At 48.4% G+C, this 26047-nt stretch overlaps 1 protein-coding gene and 1 long non-coding RNA gene across 2 annotated transcripts in view; one reads left to right on the plus strand and one right to left on the minus strand.

Moving 5' to 3' along the window:
- The window catches only part of PEBP4 (phosphatidylethanolamine binding protein 4), a 195668-nt gene that overhangs the window by 113242 nt on the left and 56379 nt on the right, over window positions 1-26047 (minus strand). The gene's annotated exons all lie outside the window — the stretch shown is intronic.
- On the plus strand, window positions 3235-17671 carry LOC150000208 (uncharacterized). Its single transcript, XR_016513442.1, has 3 exons — window positions 3235-3391; window positions 16568-16764; window positions 16854-17671. It is a non-coding gene; the product is annotated as an uncharacterized LOC150000208 (long non-coding RNA).

Consider the following 26047-nt stretch of genomic DNA (forward strand, 5'->3'; position numbering starts at 1 on the left):
TCTTCTGACCAGATCATGGGCTCCTCTGGGCAAGCTGCTCAGTTAACCTTGGGACCTGTCACAGCGTCTGGCCAGGTGGGGAATGAATGCATACATCTATACATGAATGAATGATGCAGTTGGTAAGAACTGGTTCGTATGGGCTTCCTGCTCCTTTCCTCCTTCCTGTCTGAGGGAGGCCCACCTGGAACATAACTTCGGTGGCAGAGGCTAGGACAGGGAGTAGCACATTTCTTGACTGCAGGGAAGGCAGGTTGGGCCCCAAGCTCTGAGGCAGAGAGAAAGGAAGTCTGTTCAAAGACCCACCTCAGGGAAGTGATCTTATAGTTTACTATCCCATTGTACCCTGTGGGATGGTGGTGGGGGTGGAGGTGGGAGTTCTTCCGCTTTAGAGATCTCTACATTTAAAATGTGACCTTGCCCCGGCTGGTGTGGCTCAGTGGATTGAGCACCAGCTTGCCATTTGAAAGGTCACAGGTTCGATTCCCAGTCAGGGCACATGCCTGGGTTCTGGGCCAGGTCCCCAGCTGGGGGCTTGTGAGAGGCAACCAATTGCTGTTTCTCTTGAACACTCTTTCTCCCTCCCTTCCTCTCTCTCTAAAAGTAAATAAATAAAATCTTTAAACAAAAAATAAAACATGTCCTTGGAAAAAAGTCCTCCATTACACCTTATCCTGATCTCTCTGGTCCCTTTAAATCCTCATTGTTCTAGAGGCTTTTTTGGGGGGGCGTCTGTCTTGCAGGACAACAAGGTGCTGCTGTGTGGTGAGAGGAGCAGCCATCCTCAAGGCAGAAAACAGGCAGCTCTAGTCCTGATCTGGTCACTAACCAGCTGGACGACCTGGGCCTCCTCACTGCAGATGGGAGGGGCTGGATGAGGCCATAGGCCAGGTCCTCTCTGCTTCTCTCAGGCTTTCCTTGTAAGTAAGTTCAAGAGCAGAGGCACCAGCCCCTGTCCTCTTCCCTGTGGGGACAGCTGCCACTGCCCCCCACCCCTGTCCTTTTATCATGGTGGTGCCCCTTGAGCACCATCAGAGAGCACTGTGTGAGTGAAGGGAACCAGGCAAAGGCTTGCATTTGGCCTGGAGGGACCCTTGGACCCCACAGCGCACCAGGAGGGATGCTGGGGTCTGAGGTGGCTGCGGAGAGTACCTGGGACCCGAGCCTGCCACTCTCAGTGGAGGTGGTGGAGGTGACTGCTGAACACTGGGATACAAACACCTCGAAAAAGCTAAAATGACTTTAAATGCCTAAACATTTTTAAAGCGAACCTTACAGCACAGGCTTTTAGTTTTTTTTCTTCTTGCCCCAGTGCTAGAGCTCTTTCTCTCACTCTTTCTCTGTCGCTTTCTCTTTTGGGGGGAATTCAAAAGCCGTTTTATGCCTCATTACCTGCACACTGTGAGTGATGTCTGTCGGTCCGTGTGCTGTAAATACCTTAAATCATGCTTCATTAAGAATATCTATGGTGCTATTAAAGAGCTATAATAGACAACGAGTTAACAGATGATTAAAGATGAATTCCATTTGTGTCAGTCACCAGCCAGAGAGAGACAAGAGGCAGTAAGTTCTCAACTCATTATCTAACAGAGCGCAGCTCTCCTGCCCCCCATCCCTGCCCCTGCCCCCGCCCATCCTGGGTTTGCGAGGGGCGGGAAGGTGGGGGAGGGCTATCTGCCTGCCTACAGTGGAGAATGGGCCTGGATGGTGAAGTGGGCTGGGCTAGGGGAGGATGAGGCCAGCCCAAGGGGGATGCGGAGGAAATCCTGTGGGGGCTCACAGAAGGGGAACTGTGTGTGTGTGAGAGTGTGTGTGTGTGTGTGTGTGTGTGTGTGTGTGTGTGCACGTGCAGTTCCATGCACGGGTGTCAGGAGCTATGCTCACAGTCTGATGCCACTGTCAGCTCTGTCTGGCTGTTCCCATGCACATAGGCAAATTCCACCTGGAGCCACGAGAAACAGATCCATCTTAAATGCCTGGTAGCCAGAGAAAAGAGGCAAGTGGAAAGGAGAAGATGGGTCCCAAAGGTGGAGACACTGGATTTTTGATAGTTGCAATGGCAGCTAGGAAGGAAGAAGAAATTTCCTTTCCTTGGCTGTATTTTCAGGGAAGAAAAGGTGAATGTCACTAAGGAAAAGGGGGTTTGGCCAAAGGTGATACGACTGTTGAAGAAGTGGAATAGCTCCCCTTTGAATAACTATCCATTAAGGGTGAAGGCGCACTGCCTTGGCTCTGAGCTCTTTTAGAAGCACTGGCAGCTGTCACTCCAGAGAGTCAGACTATCTCAGCCCCTGGGGCCCCCATCGAGTTCACCCGCAGAATCCTGGAAAGCACCGAGTACCCTGATTCCTGGTCGGTGCTTAGGACCATGCGGACTGGAGGCAGGGTAGGTGAGGAAGGTCATCATCAGAGATGAAGATGAGCACAGGGCAGTTCTGATCAGTGGCTTCAACATTCTCCACATCACGTTTTCTTCTTACCCATCCTTTAGGAGAAAATTAGAATTATCCTCCCATTTTATACTTGGAGAAGCTGAGGCAGCAGGTAAAAATGGATTATGGCTACTGGTTGGTTAATACACAGTAAGTATCTTCTACCTGCGAGACATATTTCTGACCTGGTGGAGACCAGAGGTGTTGAAGAAGTGGTCCTTGCTCTTAAGGCCCTTTACAGTGTAGATATGAAGGTGGGAATGCCACTGTGTGGACAGGGCAAGAGAGGTCACCCACCTGTGACCAGCTGGAGGTCATAGGTGGGGTGGAAGACACGCCCCTTTGCACTGGCAGCCTTTGTGGAATGTGCGTGCTGCTTGTGCCAATGGTGACTCACCAGCCCTCCTTGGCATCCTCTGACGGCAACGCTGGTGTGCAGCAGTATGCCATTCACATCCCCAGTGCTGCTTCATACTCTCTGACATCCTGTGCGTCACCTGCCATGCTGCCTTGAATGTGCTGCTTGGCCTGGGGTGTTACTATAAGGTTTCACTCTTCTCATCTACTTTTTATGCAAAAAATTAAAAGATGTCAAAATCCAATGCTTCTGATTCCTTTCACATAGAGCCATGTGTCTGTGGCCTTAGTCTGTCTTCTGCTGCTGTGGAGTGCAACCAGTTTGTGGGTGGGGCTGGAGAGGGAACCCGAGCATCCCCTGAGAGGAGACAGCAGGTGTGGCCATTTGATAAACGTTGGACGAAAAGCAATGGAGAGTGGATAAGGGTGGGGGTGATGGGCACAGAGGATTTGGGTCTGAGCTGGTGCTTTATAGTCGCCAAGTACATTCACACATATTGACTGACTGGATCCCCCAGAAACCCTGTGAGAGAAGACAGTATTACTACTATCCCCACCGCCCTTTGAAGACAAAGAGATCTGTGGCTTACACAGGACACGTGGTGAGTGCGAGGATAAGAGCTGGTGAGCAACAAAGCTGGGGTTATTGCTCTTCTGACTCCAAAGCCTCCCCTAGTTTAGGGCCAGGGTGGGTGGGAGCTGCAGAAAGCCAAGGTGATTGTAGCTGGGTGGGAGTGATGGGGCTAGCCTACAGTGGCCAGCATTTCCAAGAAGCATAACAGGACAAAAGAGATTGCCTGGCAGTGGGAAGGGGCTGAAGGATGAACTGAGAAAGGAGCAAAGCCAGGCCTCCTGACTGGAGAGAGCCAGGCTGCTAGGAGAACTGAGAAGCCAGGGAAGAAGTGGTGTTCCAATAGCCAGGGAGATAGATGGCAGTGAATCAATGCCATGATCTGGCCCAGGGACTGGAGTTGCCTGTTTAACAAAGTGACTCAGAGGTGTTCCACATAGGAGGGGCTCTCCTTGGTCTGAAAAAGAGCATGTCTTCATAGCGAGCTTGTGTGTGTGTTGTATGTGCGTGTGACGTCAGAAAGACCAAGGCTGTAGGCCTAGGTCTGAGTGTGGAGTCTGTCATTTACTATGTCTTGTCTCAAAAGTTGTTCATGTGTATAACAGAGGTGCTAATACCTTCCCCTCAACATGCTTTGAAGATGATGTGGAAAGAGCTGTATGGATCAATGCTGAGCTCAGAAGCACGAAATTGCTGCGTGCATTCAGTGCCTACTCACAGCGGCAGCTTCCTAGGACCTCTGGGAGGGGCAGGAGGAAGGGGCCTCTGCTGGGTTCCCAAATCCTCTTACTGCAATGGGATCCAAGTTTAGAAAGGAGTTGGAACAGACTTGGGTTCAGATTCCACCGGCTTCCTGCCATGTCCCACTTCCAGGAAAAGAAACGAGTGTGTTGGAAAAAGAAAACAGACTCAGAAGGAAGGCATCTTGGGCATCCAACAGCTCATGGGAAACAGCATTTGGGCAAACATCATTGAATCAGCAACACTTGGATCTGGTTTCCATTGATAGCTTCACAAGCTGAAGAGAAAGAGGTTGGAGGCCTGCGAAGGCAATGCCAAGCTTCCTCCCTGCCACCCCTGTCTGGCCTGCAAGATTCCCTGGAGACCGCTGGCTCCCTAAGGATGGGACGCAGTGAACCTCGAGCTGGGAGCCTCGGGTGCATCGGGCTTGAGTTCCAGCTGCACCCGTTACTGGGTCACCACCTGCCCTTGACTCATGGCTGTGTTTTCTAGTTTCTTTAAGTTCTGAGACAGAACCCTCTCCTGTCAAGGATGTGCTTTGGGATCCTCAGTGAAATGCACTACTACAGACTCCTTGGGAGTTTAGACTTAGGTGCCGGGACCGAAGATTATTGTACAGAGGAGAAAACTGGGGCTCAGGAAGGTTAAGTGATTTGCCTGGGGCCACACAGCTAGAACGCTCCCATGTTCCGTCGTGCTGCCACCCACTGCACACTAGAGTTAGTTCTGAAGTTGACAAAAAGCAGAAAAACCCTCTCTTCCTGCTTGTTGGAATTTCATCACCCACAGCTGCCAGAAAAAGAGGACTGCACAGCTCCCCAGAAAGCACAGGTGAGGACTGGGGAGAAGGAGGAACATGCATTGTCTCTGATAATTGAATCTTGGTGTAGAGAGATGGTATAGCTCAATTGAGTTCAGGGGAAAAAATGCCATTTTCGAATTGTTAGAAGCCTTCTTGGCCCAAGGCCCTGATCATTTACCTGGTAGGCTCACGTATCTGACCCCAGCTCCCAGCTGAGCTGTGGGCCAGCTGGGATCAGCCAAGTGGGGCAGGGAAAGAAATTAATTTTCACTCCCCAGGGGACGCAGTTGGTAGCTCAGCAGCCAAGCAATACGCAGATCTGGAGAGAATAGAGCTCTGTCCCACTGGGGGAGTTATTGAACTCCCAAAAGGCACTGGTGGAGATGAGGTGGGGGTTGGGGGAGGGAGGCTGGAACAGACTTTACGGGCAAACCCATCATTGAGACTAAATGGACATCTCTTGCTGGAGATGCTGCCTCTTACTGGTTTCTCTTCCACATAATTAGTTTCAGACCTCTGCCCTCCACCTCTGAAGTGGCCACCCTTACAAAGGAACAGAACTGTTCCTTTCTTTCTTCTTCTTTCCCCTCTACCTGTTGCTCTGAGGCGAGAAATTGCTTTTGGGAAATAGCCTACTCTGATGACATGAACGAATCCTGGGGCTTGCTCCTCCTTCCCACCGTCAAAGGAGCACAAACCTCCCAATTTCTCCTTGTCACCCACACGAAAAGGAGCAAGCTGTGGGCTACATTCTGTCCGAGCCCACCTTTTTCTAGTAATTGCTAAATGAACAGCAGTTAAAAACACAGCACAACAACGCCCAACCAGAAAGAGCCTAGAAAAATCTGTTTCCCAACACACACTTGGTTCCAGCAGAGTCTTTTGTGAGTGTGAAGAAAATATGAATTATGGTTCCTGGCCATGCAAAGTCCTCACTAAAAAGAAAAAAAAAAAAAAAAAGGAAAAAAAAAGAAAGAAAGAAAATGCTGCATCTGTTTCCATTTCACTTGCTCCCATGTTTAAACACATGGATGAGGCATCCGTCTAAATTTACCAGGTCTTAAGCAATTAACCATTTACAAAGAAAGAAAGAAGACTGAAAGTCGATGGCGACGCTTTTTAAAAATGCAAAATGCTAAGGTGTGCATGTTAACGTGCTCACGCCCATCAGGCTGTGTCCCTTTGCAATCCTGGCGCTTGAGTGCCAAGTGGAGTGAGGCCTCAGAAAAAGGCCCAGGACATCATTAGTGCAGCGAGATCCCATGCCAGCCCACAGCAATTACATCCTGGGAAGCCTGTGGGCTGCCAGGCGCTTTCATTACCAGGGGAGTGACGGGGAGTGTCAGGTCACTCACTTCTAGCCCCCATCTTGGGTTAAAGCAAGTATTTCCTGCAATAAGGATTCCAGCCTCATCCAAGTCTGTAATTGCTTTGATTTAGGTCTGTGCAGAGCATGGAGACTTCATGACTAAGAATTCTATTAGCCAATAAGTTTGCTCCTTTGTTGAATCATTAGTCAGCCCTCATTTCAGTCCTTGCCCACACCAGTCTGAGCCAGTGCCACTGATTGCTTTCTTCCACCTGTGGGGGTCAGTGAAATTTCCCTTCTAACCACCTCTTCAGGGCTAATTAGTTTCCCTGGGTCACAGAGGTGGGATGAAATTGGTGGGTGCCAGTGGGGAGCTTTATTCCTACTTCCATGGTAAAGGAGGTCAATGCTGGGCACTGGAGTCTACTGCAAATGTCTTACATGTATTTAAAACTTTTAACTTTTCAAACCCTTAACATCTATCAGTTCAAGGCCCCTGAGGTAGGTAGGCAGAGACAGTGTTGCCTGGCTCCAGCCGTGTGTTCTTCCAGTTCTACAGCTTGCCTCACAGTAAATCCCTCCCTCCCACAGAGGACACCCATTGTGGTGAGCCGTTGCCACGTCCCTTTGGGGATTTGGAGTCCAGGTGCTGGCCTGGGTTCTCCCATTGCCTCCTGGAGGCCCAGGGCTCCCCTGAACTGAATAACTGCTGGCTGGAATCCATGGATGGTTCTTATGTTGTCAGGGAAAAGTAGGGACATGTTCGCTCCAGACCTCAGCAGGGATGGGCACCCACAGATGAACAGGTCATAGGAGTTGCCTCTTAGTTGGGACAACAATTGTGCCAATTGCTGACTTTTTTTGATAAATTGACCACAAGTCTCACTACACAAGAACAACATCCATTCTAGCGATGGATCCCCCATCGCTAGAATCCAGAGACAATGAGACAATGAAAAAGACTCATAAAAGAGAAGAAAGCAACCCATCCAGCATAATGAATGTGCTCAGTGACGAACATAGATAGGTGGTAGCAGAGGCTTGCTGTGATGAACCCAGTGTGAGTCCAGGTGCTAGAGAACAGGACGTGGTCCTGCCTTTAGGAATTGACTCTTACAAAGTGGCCTGGAGAGTAACAGCAGCCTGCAGGTAAGGGAGCTGCTTCCGAGGTAGCCATCCTCCCTGCTGTTTCCCTGCGCGAGGCTCCTACTCCCACGGGAAGTGGATCCTGACCAAATGTGTTTTCACAACCTACCTGTCTCAGGAGCTCTATCAGGGCCTGGCAGCCTCCCCCCGCCTCCCACATGCAATCAGCACACACAGCAGCATCATAGGGAAATTATGACAAAAGTAAGGGGTGTTGCTGTAGGGACAAGTCTCAGGAACATCCCTGGTGAAAATGAATGAAACTGTGCCTTGATGGCACTCGGAGACATAAAGAGCTTTCAAAAATTGTCAGGAAAAGGCGAAGGAATAGTCAGGCTGGAGCAACAGGCAGCTGAAGAGTTGATGTCTTTTCTCCAGACTGCACTCAGGGAATTTGAATTCTTGATCAAGCGATTTGTCAGGATTGTTGTGTATTTACTATAATTACACAACATCAAATGCACATTGACGTAATTACCATAAATATGTGTAAAGACATTATAACGTGTAATTATGTCATATAATTCTTTAATAAAGCATGCAGAGGAAAAATTACACTGCACATGCTCAGTGCACCCCTTTTTCTTACTATTTCTTTGCTCCACTCTTTCTCCCCCTCTCCAAACTTAGAGAGTTTTTCCCATTTAGAATTCAGTAGCAGAAGAGTGAGGTTAGAACGTGTGTATGCCAGTTTGTGAGTGTCATGTACATGTGTGCATGCATGCACACATGCACACACACACACACAAAGCGATGCACTTTCAAGCCCTGGCAGAGGGGTCAGGGCCTGGTGGGGACAGCACAAAGCCTGCAGTCAGTGTTCCCTTCGCTGACAATGGAGGTCAGTCAGCGCCACTGCTCTCTCTGTGCCTCTCTCACCTGTGAATGCCTGGGGTGGCCTCTGCCCCTGCAGGGTGGACATGTCAGTGCACAGGCCACATGCTTTAGTGGCACAAAGAGCTCCTGGGAAATGGATGCTTAGGGGGATGTTGACATTATTCTGAGCCAAGGCAACTTTTTTAAAGATTTGAATGAGAAGGAAAATCCTGGTTGCGATAACGAGGGATGTTCAAGCAGAGCCTGGACTTGTCAGATGATCAAGGGGACCCTAAGCCAGTCTCAATTTTCTTCTCAGGCCTTAGAGAGTCTATGACATGGAATCAGTGCTCAGATCTGCATTTTCCACATTCCTCCCTTCAGTACTGTGGGTCTTTAGAAGGAAGTGCCTCCCTGAGGCCCAGGTTCTGAATAAAATGGCTTGAAGTATTATGCTCCTAGAATTCAGAGTTAAATTAAAGAAGAAAGAATGCTCTGATGTGTGGGGAAGGCCTTTACAGTCATGATATCAAATAGAAATAATAAAGGAAAAGGAGTGATAGATTAGACCATGCAAAAATGTACAATCCCTCTACATCAGCTCTTCGAAAAACAACAAAAAATCTCCCAACATACATGTTTTATTTCAACAAGTTATAATACCCAGTGTTGGTGAAGGGTTGAAGACATGGAAGTAGAAATTGGTTTAACTTTCTTGGGGCTGATCTGGCAATAAATATCAAAAACTTGAAAGAAAGTATATCCTTTGACCTATTAATTCTTCTAGGATTTTATCCTAAGGAATTAAAAATATAGTCAAAGATTTAGGTCTAAGTTTTCCTGACACCAAATTATTTATAATAGTGAGGCGGGGGTGGGGGTGGGGGAATCCCCAGAAACAACCAACCCAATGTCCAGCAAAGGGGTGAAAGGAAGTTGGGTAGTCACAGTCCCATGAAATACAAGCAGCACGACAACTAATAGGTGAGTGTTTGGGGTCATGGGTAAATGCACAATTATGTAAAAAATTAAATTATAAACCAGTATGTAAAGATACAATTTATAGATATAAAAATCCAAGGTACACCAAGATATCTACCACTCATCTTTTAGTGTGAGAGTAAGGGTATTTCCTTACTCCTTTTTTCCCTCCCCACCTTCTTCCTTCCTTCATTTCTTTCTTCCTTCCTTCCTGCCTTCCATCTTAAAAAATCTGGGTAGTCTAAACATTTGAGCTACTTTTAAAGTACACTAAGGGATACACATGTGCATGCGCACATGTACAGATGCACACACATTGGTTTAAGGCACTGATGTGGCTGGAAAGAATTCCCAATTGATAGACAAAGGCTCCATACCACATGGGGCTCCCACTGCACACCAAGTCTATTCCCTCTCTCTGCCTCTTGCTCCCAATCACTCATCCCAGCAACACTCAGGGCCAGGGCCAGGGCCAGGGCCAGGTTCTTGAAGAAACACATGGAGTGGAAGGTAGATGCCCAGTGTATTCTGGTCTCCATGTAGTGAGGAAGATTCATGGCAAGTAAATAACAGAACTGGAATTAGAAGCCAAGATGGAGGGCCAGGGGCTCGCCTGTTTGGTAGGGTCCTTGAACCCAGACTTATGTGACAACTCTTTCATCTGAAGCCATGGGAGAACGTTAAGTTGGGGGAGCTTATAGAGTTGATTCTGGTGGGATGCAGAATCCAGAACCAAAGAGGGAGGTGGAAGTTGGTTACCACACTGAAAAGCCAGTAACTGATATCAAATCCTGAAGTATTTCTAATGAGCTTCTCTCTCAATATCTCTCATGTTGTACATGTTCAAGGAGGGGGTTGTCCATGGCCTGACTCTTAAATAGTTTCTGGTGCCTGGTACAAGGTGTGTGGTCCATGTTTGAGGGACCACAGATGAGCAAACTCTTTGTTGTTCCACTAGCCATCTCCTCTGCCATTTTCTAGAGTATGGGGCCAATGTGGTAGAAGTCTTTGAGGTGACCAGGCTGGAGGCATTTTGTTCTTCCTGTTCTTATAACCAACGGGGTGTGAAAATGGTGATGGGAATAGTTCAGATTCCCCCATTTCTTCTCATCAAGCTCCTTTCTGGATGTTGTGCAGCAAAACAGCTAGGGTATCAGATGCGTTTAACTGCTTTGGGCGCTGTGGCCCAAGAAGGAAATTAGCTTGGCTTCCATGCAGGAGCTCTCAGTTTAAGGCTTATTGTCGATCACAAAACAAGAATGCTGTTTTCATTTTTGATAAATGCAGTGACAGGGGCATACAGAACATGCCCTTCCTGGCGAATGTTTGGTTCCAGAATCCTTGGAGAGCACAGAGTATTACGTATACTTCCTGTTATTTAGATTTCAGAGTATGTCATCATCTCTATTCCACTCATTTTTCAATATCCTTAGAAAGCAAGAAAGGGGTTATTACACTCACTTTAGAAATAAAAAAAAAAAACCCTGAGATGTAGAGAAGGTTCTTAAAAGCTTTAAAATTTCATGTTAAATAAACAAGAGAGCTACATGGAAAGGTTGTCTCGTGGCCACCTGGTTTACGGTGCCATCAAGAAATCAGCATTGCAAAAAAAAAAAAGAAAAAAAAAAAAAAGAAATCAGCATTGCATGGGTGTCCTCATGGCACCTAAACACTTAAAACCTAAACTCCAGACTTCCGGCCAAGATGGAGGCCTAGACAGACACGCTATATTTCCCTCTACAACTAAGAAGGAATATAACTGTCTCAAAACTAGAGACAAACAGAAGTTCCAGAAAATCGAGCTGCATGGAAGTCCAACAAACAAAGATATAAAGAAGAAATACTCATCAAGACAGGTAGGAAGGGCAGAGCCTGGGAAGAGAGGAAGCAGTGTGGCCGCAACAGTGGCTGTGGTGGTGGCAGGCTGGTGGAAAGTACAGTCACACATTATAAAAGTTGGAGGGACACATGGGGAGCGCTCCCAGCACCAGACAAGACTGTGCAGCTCACGGTTCCATGGCCAGGGAAAATAAAGCCTCATTGCTTCTGACTGTGAAAACCAGTGGGTGTTGGGGTAGAAGAAGAAACTGCCAGTCTCTCAGCAGAGTCTGCTTGTTTAAAGGGCTCCCACAGTCCTAGAACATTTGCAGATCCACCCACTCTGGAAAAGATAGCCAGGGCAACAGCTAAAAGGGCGCCAGTCCCATACAGGAAGTGGGGGAAGTGCCTGGAAAAGGGGCAAGTGCTGAGCAAGCAGCATTGTTCCCTCTCAGACGCCGCCCCCACATACAGCACCACAATGTGGTGAAATGGGTTTCCCTGTACTGATGAACACCTAAGGCTCTGGCGCTTACAACATAACAGGTGTGACAGCTCTACCTAAGACACAGAGGCAAACAAACACAAGAGCCTGTCAAAATGAGGAGACAGGACTTCCAGCCAAGATGGAGGCATAGACAGACACACTGCGTCTCCCTCCACAACTAAGAAAGAATACAACTACCTCAAAACTAGAAACAACCAGAAGTTCCAGAAAATCAAAGTACATGTAAGTCCAGCAAACAAGGATATAAAGAAGAAATACTCATCCAGACAGGTAGGTGGAGCAGAGCCTGGGCGGAGAGGGCACGGTGTGGTGGTGGCAGCAGCGGCAACAGCAGTAGGCCAGTGGAAAGTGCAGTTAAAAAGTCAGGAGGGACACTTGGGGAGCGTTCCCAGCTCCTCACCAGAGCAGCTCACTGTCCCAGCTCCGGGGAAAATCAAGCCTCATTGCTTTTGACTGTGCAAACCAGTGGAGGTTGAGACAGAAGCAGAAACTGCTGGTCTCTCAGCAGAGTCCGCTTGTTTAAAGGGCCCCCATGGTCCTAGAACATCCACAGACCCACCTACTCTGGGAACAACGGCCAGGACAGCAGCTAGAGGGGCGCCAGTCCAGTGCAGAAGTGGGAGAAGTGCCTGGAAAAGGGCCGAGTGCTGGGCAAGCGGCATTGTTCCTTCTCAGACCCCTCCCCCGCATACAGTGCCGCAATCTGGTGAAACAGGTCGCCCATTACTGATGAATCCCTAAGGCTTCGACCCTTACAATGTAGTATTAGCAACAGCTCTGCCTGGGACATGGAAGCAAACAAACACTGGAGACTTCCAGCCAAGATGGAAGCCTAGACTGACACACTCTGTCTCCCTCCACAACTAAAAAGGAATACAACTACCACAAAACCAGTAATAACCAGAAGTTCCAGAAAATAAATGGAAGTCCAATGTATGAAGTTATAAAGATGTGGTGGTCATCCAGACAGGTAGGAGGGGCAAAGCCGGGGAGGAGAGATCAAGCTGTGCTGTCCACGGCAGCAGCAGTGACGGAGGCAGGACAGCGGTAAGCACAGACACCCATATTTAAGGGGAGGCGAGAAGCACCTGGGGAGTACTCCCAGCTGCAGACCAGACCCGTCAGCTTGCGATTCCAAAGCCGGGGAAGGCAGACCCCCATTGCTTTGGACTGTGAGGCCCAGTGGGGGTGGGGACAGAGGAGGAGGCTCCCAGTCTCTTGGCAGAGATTGAACGGCAGGAATCCATCTTGGACCCCCACCCCCGCAGATAATGCCCGGTTGTGACGAGTGCACAGGGCTCCACCCCCTGTAGCGTAGGAGGTGTGACAGCCCTGCCCAGGAAGCAAAGGTAAATACAAAACTGTTCAGGATGGCACAGATCATGATAGAGAGCCCAGTGACACAGCTGACCAGACAGCAAATTTCTAATCTAACGAAGCAGCAGATAGGAAATCTTTCTAAAGCACAGTTCAGAGCTTTGCTTATAAAAGTGCTTATAGACCTAACAGCAGATCTTAAATAAGACGGGGAAGGAATGAAGGCTAGTCCTGCTGAAATGAATGAAAACACATATGAAACTAGTGGTGAGGGAAAGAAAACCAGGAATCAAATCAACAAATCAGAACATAGGGAAGGAACAAACAGTCAACCAGTGCTGAAAGAGGAAATGAGAAGTGGGGAAAATGAGGAGAGGCTCAGAAACCTATGGGACAGCTATAAGCGGACCAACATCCGAATCATATGGCTGCCAGAAGGTGAAGAAGAAGAACTAGAAATTGAAAAATTATGTGAAAAAATAATGAAGCAGAACTTCCCTAACTTGGGGAAGGAAATAGACTTACAGGTTCAGGAAGCACAGAGAGTCCCCCAAAAATGGACCCAGGGAGAACCACACCAAGACACATTATAATCAAAATGTCAAAAATTAAGGATAAAGAGAGAATCTTAAAAGCAGCAAGAGAGAAGAGAATTACATACAAGGGGGTCCCAATAAGACTCTCAGCTGATTTCTCAAAAGAAACTCTGCAGGCAAGAAGGGACTGGCAAAAAATATTCAAAGTAATGAAAGGCAAAAAACCTACAACCATGATTACTCTATCCAGCGAAGCTGTCATTCTGAATAGAAGGGCAGAGAAAATGCTTCCAGGACAAAGTAAAACTGAGGGAGTTCATCAGATCCAAACCACTGTTATATGAAATGTTTTAGGGACTTGTTTAGGAGAAAGAGGATCAAAACTATGAACATTAAAATGAAAACTGTATCACAACAACCAACAGAAGCTAGGGAACCAAAACAAAGGCAAACTAAGTAGGCAATGAGAGTATGAAAAGAATTATAGGTATGAGGAACATTATGGGGGAAGTCAGCAGGGAGGGGGAAGGGAGAAAGAGCAGGGGATGGTACAGGAATTAAGCATAGTAGGAGGGAGTGGAGTAGATAGGAGGGTGTTGAGAAGAACTATATGTACAACCAATGGGCATGGACTGAAACGGGGGTGACAGCTGGAGGGTGGGATGTCACTGGGTGGAGGGGAACAAAGGGAAAAGAAATTGGGACAACTGTAACAGCACAATCAATAAAGTATATAAAAAAAGTAAAAAATAAAAAGATGAGGAGACAGAGAAATACGACCCAAAAAAGGGAATAGATCAAGGTTCCAGTGGGAGAATTAAGTGAAAAGGAAATAGCCAACCTAACAGATGAGGAGATAGCCAACCTAAGAGACTCAGAGTCCAAAAAACTGGTGATAAAGATGCTCACAGACTTGACAGATATGCTTAAGTATGGAAACGCATAAAGGAAGAAGTGAAGGCTATGGTAAATGAAACGAAGGAAAATACACACAAAACCAATGGTGAAGGGAAGGAAACTGGGGTTCAAATCAATAATTTGGAACATAAGGAAGAAAAAAACAGTTGACCAGTACAGAATGAGAAAACAATTGAAAAAAATGAAAAGAAGCTTAGGAACCTCTGGGACAACCTTAAACCTGCCAACATCTGAATCATAGGGGTGCCAGAAGGAGAAGAGGAAGAGCAAGAAATTAAAAGCTTATGTGAAAAAATAATGAAAACTTTCCAAATTTGGTGAAGGAAATAGACATACAAGTCCAGGAAGCACAGAGAGTCCCAAACAAGATGGAACCAAAGAGGACCCCACCAAGACACATCATAATTAAAATGCCAAAGTTTCAAGATAAAGAGAGAATCTTAAAAGCAGCAAGAGAAAAGCAGATAGTTACCTACAAAGCGTTACCTATAAGACTACCAGCTGATTTCTCAAAAGAAACTTTGCAGGCAAGAAGGAACTGGCAAGAAGTATTCAAAGTGATGAAAAGTAAGGATATACAACGAAGATTACTCTATCCAGCAAAGCTTTCATTTAGACTGGAAGGGCAGATAAAGTGCCCCAGACAACATAAAGCTGAAGGAGTTCATCATCACCAAGCCATTATTCTATGAAATGTTAAAGGGATTTATTAAAAAAAAGAAGATCAAAACTATGAACATTAAAATGACAACAAACTCACAGCTATCAACAACTGAATCTAAAAAATAAAAACAAAATCCAACTAAGCAAATCAGAATATGAACAGAATCATAGGTATGGGGATCATTTGGAGGGTTATCAGCTGGGAAGGTGAAAGGGGAGAAATGGGGAAATGGTGCAGGGACTAAGAAGCATAATTGATTGGTACAAAATAGACAGGGGGAAGTTAAGAATAATATAGGAAAGGGGGAAGCTAAAGAACTTACATGCACGACCCATGGACATGAACTAAGGGGGATGGGATTGCTGGAGTGAAGAGGGGTACTGGGCAGTGGGGAGGAAAGGGAAAAGAAATTGGGACTACTGTAACAATATAATTAATAAAATATAGTTAAAACAAAACAAAACAAAACGAAACACCTAAACTCCAAAATGTCGCAGGCTAACTCACTTTTACTGGCAACAAGAAAGCCTTTTGTGTTACTCTGAGAACTGCCCAACCTATGAAGGCAGCAATGTCCAGGGCCCCTATCATGTGTCCATCGCACTACCCTGTGGGCCTCACCGGCAGGGAGTCAGGGAGGGAAATCCAAGCAGCTCCTGAGTCAGAGCCAGTACCTGGCCAAGTGTGAGCCTGCAGACTGAAGTTGCTCACAAGGATTCCGTTGGAAAGAAGTCATACTAATCAGGCCGAGATCTCATCGGTTTTCATTAGTGCAGCTGGAGCTTGAACACCCCAGGGGAGATCAGTTCAAACCAAAGGCAACAGAGGAAGCCCCCAGAGGCGATCAGGTGCAGTGGGCCCTTGCTGGTGCAGGGGAGGCGGGCCTCAGGGTCTGCATAGCAGAAGAGGCTGGATCAGAGTAGAACTGGTGTGACAGCTTGGTGTGCTGGGCTACAGAGTACCTATGACAGCTGTGTAGCAGCTAAGGCTTAAGAGAATATTAGAAGGCCCATCTCAGCCATATATAAAATCAAAGCCCAAATGTAAAATGCCATACTCCTTGGCCCAGCATTCAAGGCCCATTTGGCTTCCATCTGGCCTCATCTCCTCCTATGTCCCTCCCTCCCTGTGCTTCAAGTTCTGACCCTACCCGTCAGTAGTCCTTTCCTTGCACACATACCACATTCTCGGTCTTTTACCTTCACTAACACCCTTGTCCTTGCAGGTTCCTTCTCCATCTTAAAAAAAAATATTAAAGTGTGCTACAACACTCATAACATAAAATGTGCCATCTTAACCATTTTTCAGTTGGGTACTGATAATGTGCAGCCCACCTCCAGAACTTTTTTCATTTTGCAAAACTGGAACTCTGTACCTATTCAACAACAATTCCCCTGCCCCTGCCAGCCCTGGTAACTACCATTCTACTTTCTGTCTCTAAGAATTTAGACAACTCTAGGAGCCTCATATTGGTGGAATCATATGGTATTTGTCTTTTTTGTGACTGGAATAATGTTCTTAAGTCTCATCCATATTGTAGCATGGATCAGAATTTCCTTCCCTTTTAATGCTGAATAATATTCTTTTGTGTGTGTATATTACATTTTGTTTATCCATACCTCTTTTTTTTTTTTTTTTATACCCTATCAAGATCTGACTTTGCCTTCAATGCTTAAAACCCAGGGTACCTACTTCATGAAGCTTTCCTCAGACCCTCAGCTTCAGTGCGTCATTCAGGAAGATCCTTCGAGTATCTGCTCTGCACCAGCCACTGTGCTAGACAACAGGGGTGCGGGGGTGAGCAGCCACGTCTCTCCTTCATAGCCCACCCAAGACCAGTTTCCCAAGGTGAAATTTTAAACCTTTATTTATCTTCTCTATGTCTCAGTTTTTTAATTTCCAAAGTGAGTGTAATAACCCCTTTCTTGCTTTCTAAGGATATCAAGAAAGTAGAGATGACGACATACTCTGAAATCTAAATAACAGGAAGTATATGTAATACTCTGTGCTCTCCAAGGATTCTGGAACTAAACGTTTGCCAGGGAGGGCATATTCTGTATGCCCCTGTCGCTGCGTTTACCAAAAATGAAAACAGAATTCTTGTTTTGTGATTGACGATAAACCTTAAACTGAGAGCTCCTGCATGGAAGCCAAGCTAATTTCCTTCTTGGGCCACAGCGCCCAAAGCAGTTAAACTCCTTTGATGCCCTAGCTGTGCCAGCCCTGACTGTCTGTGTACAAGATCTGCCTCGCTGCCTGGAGGTCTGCTCGATGGCTTCCACAGCTGTCGGCTATGTCATCAGCTCCTGCGGACCCAGACCACATCTTATCTCAGCATCCCCAGTACCCAGCACAACATAGTGAACATAAGAAACGATCAATAACTATTTCTTCAAATAGAGTAAAGTTTGCGCCCCCTTGGGATGTGGACTTCCTGACTTCTAAGTGACTGACTGGTGACCCCACAAGGAAGAGACAGTGCCCATCTCATTGCTAGAGCTATTTCCTGATCCAGGTGCAGAGCACCTGATGGTGGGCTTGGTGACTTTACAAAAGTACTTCACCTTAGCCTACTGATGTCAGCGTGTGCAGAGGAAAACGTAGAGGTTTGATTTGCCCTGTATTGGCTAATAATAGTAACAACTAAGATACACTGGGCTCTTTCTATGTGCCAGGCTGTCCAAGTGCTTTCCATAGACTGAGTCCTTACAACAAACCTAATAGGTTTTTATCTAAGACAAATAAACATATATGATCACCCCCACTTTATGAATGATGAAACTGAAGTACCTAAGTACCTTACCCCACGTCGATAAGGGAAATTAAGTGACACTAGGTTTGCCTGAAATTTGCCTGCCAACCCAGGAAGGCAGACAGTGTATTTTGCTGTCCTGGTCTGCACCCCTTGCTCTGACCAGACCTGACCTAGATCACACTGGGCAGAACCTGCTAAAGGATCTCTCTGAAACAGCGGAAGGGGAGTGCTATGTGTCAGGGATCTGTTTTCTGTTTTGGCTCCTTGTGAGTCTGCATCCCATCTTGAGTACGAATTTCCTTCGGGCCGTGGAATATCAACCTGATTAAGAAGAGATATTAAAAACTAAGGACAATGGACAGAAAGGTATAAGGTGGGGGTGGTGGGCAGGGGAACTAGAAAGAAATGGAGAGGAAATGGTTTCAGTTGCCATTTGTAGTACCCTAGAGACAACCTTTCATTTTAGTAACAAGATCTGAGGAGCAATTTGTTAGGGTCTGACCAGCATCCTGGCTGGTTTGGGGGGAAGGCAGGGGCAGTCATAGCAATTCTCTCCCCACACCCTACCAATCCTGGATTAATCTCTCCTGCTTGTTTGGTTAAGCAGCAAGTGAGTGAGGTGCAGGAAGGAAGGATGGAACTCAGGGGGCTGCAGTGGTCATGAGGGGCTGGGGCAGGAGGCTTTGAGGCAGGAACCAAACAGAATGGCCTTGAAGGGAGAGGGAGGCTTGGGCAATGGCAAGTGACAGGATGAGGGAAAGCTATAGAGATGTTTATTGTTCAGAGAGTAAGGAGACTAGTGGCTAGAATGTGTTTTTAGGTGGGAGAGAATTGGAAGATACAGCAGGCAAGCTGGGCTTTCTCTTGTAACCCAAGGACCACCATGCAAAACTGAAAAGGAGGGCAAAGCAGTGATTTCGGAAGATCAATACGGTAGTGTAAGTGAGACAGACTGGAAGAGGGACAGACAGAGAGACCACCAGGGGGCTGTGGCGGCTGGTTTTAAGTGTTAGCCGGGGTAGGCTACAGAATTCAGTTACTTATTCACTTAAATATTGGCGTTGCTCTGAAGATACGGTGTAGCTGTGATTAATGTCCATAATCAGTTAACTTTAAGTCAAGGAGATTGTCAGAAATCATCTGAGGGGCCTGATTCAATCGGTTGAACTTTCCTGGATGAGGTCCCACCTGTAGACTGCAGCGTCAGCTCCTGCCTGGGCATTTCCGGCTTGCCCTTCGTGGCAGCCTGCACTATGAATTGTGGGTCTGCCTAGTTGCTCCCTGCGACCTCATGCGCTAATTCCTTGCTTGCAATAAATCCCCTGCTTTCCAGCTCCTACTGGGTCTGTATCTCTAGTTGAACTCTGACTGATAGAGGATCAGGCTAGGCAGGAGGAGGCCAGAGAAGAAATGGAAGGGGAGAAAACAAAGGGCTCAGGATGGCCTGAAAGTGTGTGGGGGGGGAAACAGCCCGTAAGCCCAGTAGAGGTAATCAGAAGACCAGGGTTCCTGCCCTCCATCTTCCAGTTATTACACAAGTAACTTAGTCTCTGGGTCTCTGAAAAAAATGCAGATTAAATTATTAATACCTCCAAGATGTCTTCCAGTCCTAGCTTTCTATGTCCCTATATCTTAGTCAATTCTCTGCTACAAGAGTCTCAAACCTTCAATCAAAACTGGTACTTTTCTTCTAAATGAAGTATATCTTTTTGGCTCCAAAAGAGTGATTCAGTGATTATAGGGCCAGGGTTTCTCTTCCTAAGTGTCCAAGCCTTCAAGGAAGGAACCAAGGGACGACTTCATGGAATCCCAAAGCAGCAGTGTGGGTTGATCAGCTGGTGAGGAGCTGGGAGTGCAGCCATACTAACTATAGGATAGAGAACTCTGGGTATACTAATAGCAATTAATATTTGTTGAGGGCTTAGCATGTGTCAGACACTGTTCTGAGGGCTTATGCAGCATTAACCCTATTCAGTTTCACAATGACTCTAGTATATGCCCAATCTAAAGATGAGAAAACAGAAGTTTCAAAAGGCTGAATGAGTCATTTCACTTCTGAAGGCCACATAACCGGGAGGAGTGGAGGAGATGGAGTTTGAGCCCAGACCAGAGCCCACCCTCTTAACTAGTCTGCTGACCTTTCATTGCCACAGCATACCTGCCCAGATTTAATATGGGGAAGGTGACACAGGAGGCTGTTTGCAGTGAAAGGCAGAAGTGGGGACCTATTGGCATAGCTCACACAATGTGGAGAACTAACTGAACAAGTTCTTCAAATTCCTGCCACTGATATAGGAAAGAGCCGAATGTGAGTGAGTCCCTCCACGTCACCCTTCCCTCTGTGCCCCCCAATGCCCATTACACACGCCCATGTTCTGCACAGCCTGCTCCGATCGGAACACGTTTCAGGTGTTCTGAGAATGGTTCCATTATTTTTTTGGTTGGAAAGCAGGGCCCTGAAGCTGGTGTGGAGACTTTCTACAGCTTCTGAAATTGCATTCACTGTCATTGGCAGCATTTCCTGATTCACAGTGAAGGCCGCGGAGGGAGGGTTGGCTTCCCCTTGGAGGGTGGGCTGGGCTTTAACTTTGAGGGCAAGTTGGTTGGGGTCCTGCATGCCCACCTCCTTCTACCTGCAGTTGTTGAGTATTTCCCAGACTTTTTCATTACCTTTATCTGATTAAAACACCATTCCTTCAACCAGCATTCCCAAACACAGACTGTTTGCGGTGCTGCTAGTTGCCACGGCAGAGACTGAGGGCAGGTCCTGCCCCCCAGGAGTTCTAGGCATCAGCGTTAAGGGAAGAGTGCCACTTAAGTGCTATTGCCCTGCCAGCCAGGGGACTGGCGACTTGTGGCCATGGGGCGGGGAGGTTGATCGCCCTGGATTTCCAGTTCAGTGACTCTCAAATGTTTTCCTCAGATACACCATGTCCTCTCTGAGGCACATGAACCAGGCCTTTATCATCTCTAATTGGTCTCCCCGCTTCCACTCTTACCCTATCAAACTCACCTTCCTCCCAGCCACCAGAACAGTGTATTTAAAACTCTGATCTGACCTGGTCCTCATCTGGCTTGCACCCCACCTTGTCACAGGAGACATTTTTTACCTCTAGCAACTCCAAGTGTTTTTTTCCTCAACCTTGCGGGTTTTTGTTTTTGTTTTCTTTTTTCATAGAATGTCCCAGCTTTCATTTGATCATCTCCAATTCTCCACTATAGACACAGCTCAGGTGTCATCCCTTCCAGGAAGCCATACCTGGTTGTAAGGACACTGACAGATTATGCACTGCCTCCCTCCCTGCCAGGCTGGGAGAGCCTTCGGTGCAGAAACCGCTCTGTTGGAGCACCTGTTTGTATTGCAGTGAGGGGTTTCCATGCTACCCTCTCCCACTGGCCCTCAGCTCCCTGAGCAAAGACAGTCTGACCTCAACTTGATCCAAGACCTGGCACTGACTGGCAAGAGCCGTCAGAAGGCAATGGAGAAGGCAGAACCACCACAGGCTACGGTTGACTGGGAGTCCTGACCCCGTCTTGACCACATCTGCACACCCTAACTCCAGGCCTCAGTTTCCTCCTTGGGAAAGCGTGGGGTCTGGGGAGGAGGGAGCAAGAGGAATCTAAGTTACTCTAGAGTCAGCAGCTCCCATTCATTAGCATTTGTAAAGGGCTCTCAGTGCTGCAGATGGAAGCTGCTCAGGAAGGCAGCTTGTTAGGACTAAAAATAGAGTTGTGTAGCACCTTCCGGGTGGAGAGCTCAGGAAAGGGCGGAAGGGGTGAGGAAAGAGGTAGGCAGAGGTGGAAGAAGCTGACCAAGTCCTCGAGGCTAGTACGCACTGCAGTAAGCCGCCAGGGAGACGCCCTGGCCCTCGATAAGCTCCACCAGGCCCCCAGCACGCACCTCTGTTTGGGAAGGTCAGGGGCTGGTGGCCTGTTGGGCCCGGAAGCAGGGGACAGACTTTGGTCCCTTCAAGGTCTGAGGACGGGGTGGCTGTCCCAGAAGAGCTGTCTTCAGACCCCGCCGTTGGGGGCGGGGCGCTCTTCGCGCCCTGGGCGGGTGGGCAGACATCACCGAGACAGAGGAGACACCGGGTCCCGCGGGGTCTGAGACTGCGTCGCTGGCGCTGAGTCGCCAGGCAGCGGCCACGCGGGGTTTGGGGGTCCAGAGCTGGCTGCGAGAGCCGGACGAGAAAGAACCTCAGGGGAAAGGGGTGCACGTTTTCCTGTGACTTAGTTGTGACTTAGTGCCACTTTTGAAACAGCCTAGGGGGCGGGCGCAAGGTTTTTTTTCAAAATGATAAAACCAGTCCTTGCTCAGGGCAGCCCCGGCATCGCTGCGGGCAGTGGGAAGCACCCCGGGTCTCCCTTCGACCAGTTTCCCGGCCGCCACTCCCCAGCCCGGGAGGTCACGGCGTCGGAGGGACCCCAGGCTCTCTGTCCTTTCCTTTCACCTCCCGCTGCAGGGCGTGGGGCGGCGCCGGGCGATCGTCAGCACAGCGAGGGCGAGCGCGCCGCCACCCCCGGCTGCGCCGAGCAGAGGAGCCTCGGGGAAGAGCTAAAAACGGCGGGCGCTGCCGGGGAGCCACGGGAAGGCACCCTCTCCGCCGGGCGCGGCCCCCGCCCCTGCCTGGTCCTGCGCAGACCGGCAGCAGCTTTGCGCGAGAGGAGGAGGCAAAGGAAGACTCAGTTGGAGCCACCCCTCCACCCCGCCCTGCCCGGATCCAGTGAAGAGGGGACAGGATCCCCCGCCGGATCTGGTGGGCAGAAGGACGGCCCCGGGGAAGGGGAAGGGGAAGGGCGGCTGATCAGAAGGCGCGAGCGGGCGGTGGACACAGGGGCCTCCGGCTGGGGGGTGGGACACGCCTGGCTCTCCCAGCTTGGGCGCCCCAACACCCACCCCTCCGCCTGAGATAGGGGCCCCAAGCTGGCCCTTGAGCCGCTGAGGGCGCGGTCCCCACGGCCGTCCGCATTCAGAGCTGAGCGGAGCCCCGAGAACTTAGGAAAGAACGCCTTGACTTACAGAGTTCTACAGTTTGCAGCGCCTGTCCGCCCAGTCGCCTGGCTCGTCTCCCATTCATCCCCTGGCTGGCGTCTCCCGTTCACAGGGGTGGAATGGGAGCCTCAGAAAACATAACTTACATTGGCCCGCGTTAGCTAGCAGGGGTAACACATGAGGCCGCGAACGCAAATTTGTCCTGTTTCAGGAACTTCCCTCTGATTCCCAGTGCTAGGCCTTATTCTTTGGGGTCATCCTGCATTTAACATCTCGGGGTGTCTACTATGTATGAGCGAGATGCTGAAGACAGAGAGATGAACAAGAGGCACTCTCTGACCTCAAGGAACTCACGGCTGAGTGAGAAAAGGAGAAACAAAATTATAGATTAAAATCGGTGTAAACCACACTGTTCTAAACACGGAAACGGATTCAGTAACGTGCTCAGGTCTCAGAACTGTAGTGGTGCCCACAGGATTTGAACCCAGACAGTCTGACTCCAGAGCCCACCCACACATAACCACTATGCTGAACTGTCCATCCTTTTTTGCTTAACTCCACCGCCTTAAGGGCGAGGGGAGAGGAAGAGATCACAAAACAATATGTACTGTATGCTCCCAATTAAAATACATAGAACACACCGAAAGAAAAAAAAAGAAATACCAGAAGAATATATGTCAAAATGATGGGTGATTTTTGTTTTCTTCATTCATTTATAAGCTCCATATTTTCTACACTGAACATGAATTTTATAATAAGGGGAAAAAAGCAATACATGTTATTGAAGTACAGCTTGAATGCAAAGCTTCCAAAAAAAAAAAAAATGGTTGAGTTTGCCCTAAAGGAAGAGGAGGGAGACTGAGAAGGACCCCCCTATTCCTGGGACAGAAAGCCATGGCTGGAGGACAGAGGCTGGGGGAGGACATAGTGGGGAAGCCTGTCTGTGTGTCAGGAGTGAAGAACGGAACGTGTGTGGGCAGGAGACCCCAATGGCGTTCTTGGGAAGCCCCTCTGGTAGAGAATTCCAAACCCCTAATGTTATCTCAAAACCTTCCTGTAGGGGCTAAGTCCCTCAGAAATATGAGAGAGCAGTCCAGGAGTGGGCTGAGATTTTTGAAGGTTATGATTGTGCTATAAATCCTTTTTGTCTTTGGACATAAGATGCTGTCAATAGATCTGGGTCAGAAGGTGCCAAAGCGCTGGGTGGAAATCACTGAGGAAGGGCTGTTACCATGCACGTTTTCATTCATCTGGCCCCATTTCATAACTCGGTTTTGCTCTCGCTCAGGTCTGAGCCTGCAAAAACAGTCCATCACTGACGCTGTGCCGCCCATCTCTCTGAGGTCCCTCGGCACACCACTTCCAATATCAGCCTCAGCTTATTAAAGCACTAGATTTTCAGGTTATGGCTGGCAGGGCTTGTCCTCCACCTCTGGCCTAGCCTTCCCAGAGTGGCCTGGTTCCCCTTTCCCTGCTGGAAAACCCAGGACAAAGGCCAGTCCACTGCTCTCCCCACTCCTAGCCCCTCACAGACACATCGCAGGCCCTCAGACACCCCCACACCAAGAGCCGCAGGGTTCTGTGCACAGGAGGCACACAGAAATGCAGCCTTTCCACAGATTCCGAGTTCCAGGCTGCAAACAGAGGGGCCTTTGCTCACGTCACTGCATGAAATTCACCATCTGCCACTTGAGCAAGAGAGACTCGTGGATATCGAATGTGAAAACATGGCTCTTGCTTGGGCATCTGACTGTATTTCAGGGTGAGGACCACAACTGGCATGTTAACCTGGGACCTGAGTTACCAATAGGAAGCATTTGGCTGAATATTGGCCTAATAAATGGGGACCCCATCCTCATAGCTCTCCACCCTTTACACAGCCAGCTCTGTGCATGCAAAACCACAGAGAGCAGGACCCAGCCCAGCCTGGTCCAATCTGGGGCTGTTCTGGCTGCTTGCTGGGTGGCTGGGGAGCAGAGCCAAGGTTTCAGGGAGAGTTGAAGTGACTGTCCCTGCAGCCAGAGGGCCCCTCTCAGCCTCTTTCTCTTCCTTTACCTGCTTCGCGGGTGAATGGGAAAGCAGAGAGACCACAAGCAGCCCTTGTGATCATCTTCAAAAACCTGAAGTGTTTATTCGGCTGCAGCTGGAGGAGGGTAAGCACTGTCCAGCTGTCCCCTCCTGGCCAACTGCTTGGTAGCAAGTAGTCCAGGTGTCTGGGGGTTGTCTTTCACCTGACTGTCTCTTTAGTGTAATTTGTAGTAGCTTGGATTTCTTCACCTACCGTTCCAGCCTCAGGGGAGGCTAGAAAGAGCTGCCTTCTGGCGGCTGTGCCTGTTTTATGCGTGGCTGTGCCTGTTTTATTCATTGCTCTCCCATACACCTGCCCCAACTTCCCGGTTGTAGGACTGGAGGAACCGGGGTTCAGTCTTCCTGCTATTCCCCACAGCACTAGCCCAGACAGAGTCTTAGGCACACACTCCCCAAACTGCTGACCCATCCATCCAACAGCCTACCTGGTACCTCCACCAATACATCTAAGAGTGCAAACTGAACATATTCAAAACATAACTCCCAATCTCCGCCCCCACCCACCGCCACATGGAAACCTGCTTTTCCCCGTCGCAGTTAGGGACATCCTTCCAATGGCTCAGGTGAAAAATCTTGGTGTCCTGTACAATTATCCCTCCTCTTACCCTCACATTGAATCCATCAGGAAATCCTCTCCTGATCACCCCTGTACTTCACTCCAGATGCATCAACCTCCCTGCAATTCCTCAGACACACCAGGTACACTCCTGCCTTGTGGCCTTTGCACTGGCTGGTCCCAATGCCTGACCACTCTGCCCTCCTTGCATCCTCTCTGCTTAAACGCTCCTTTCTCAGTGAAGCCAACCCTGCAACCCTTTTTAGATGGCAAATCTCTCTCATGTCAACACCTTCAATCTCCCTTGTTCTGCTCACTCTTCTTTTTCTTTCACATTGGACTTCTAGAAAGCTGTACTGTTTTCAGTATATGTCTCTACATTTCTTTTTTTTAGTATGTTTTCCCTACCAGAAAGTGTTCTCTGCAAGACTCAGAGCTTTGTCTGTTTTGTCCACCAGTGCATCCCGGGACTTAGTGCTTGGCACAATGGAAATGTCTGAGGAATGAATAAACATGGGTTTGAAGTATGGTGGTCACAGGCCCACACATTCTCCCTGAAGTCATGACCCCTCCACAGCTAGTCTGACTTCCTTGTCATTGTTGCAGGGAGATAAGGAGATGTGGGGTCTGTTGGATACATAGGAAGAGGGAATGAAATTGAGTGGGGTCAAGAGCCACAGATGGGTACAAAAATCTTTGTAAAAGACATAGCTGACAACGGACTGGTTCCAAAATATAC

Source organism: Furipterus horrens, unplaced genomic scaffold (genome assembly GCF_987537825.1).
Source record: "Furipterus horrens unplaced genomic scaffold, mFurHor1.1.pri manual_scaffold_10, whole genome shotgun sequence".
Lineage (NCBI taxonomy): Eukaryota > Metazoa > Chordata > Mammalia > Chiroptera > Furipteridae > Furipterus > Furipterus horrens.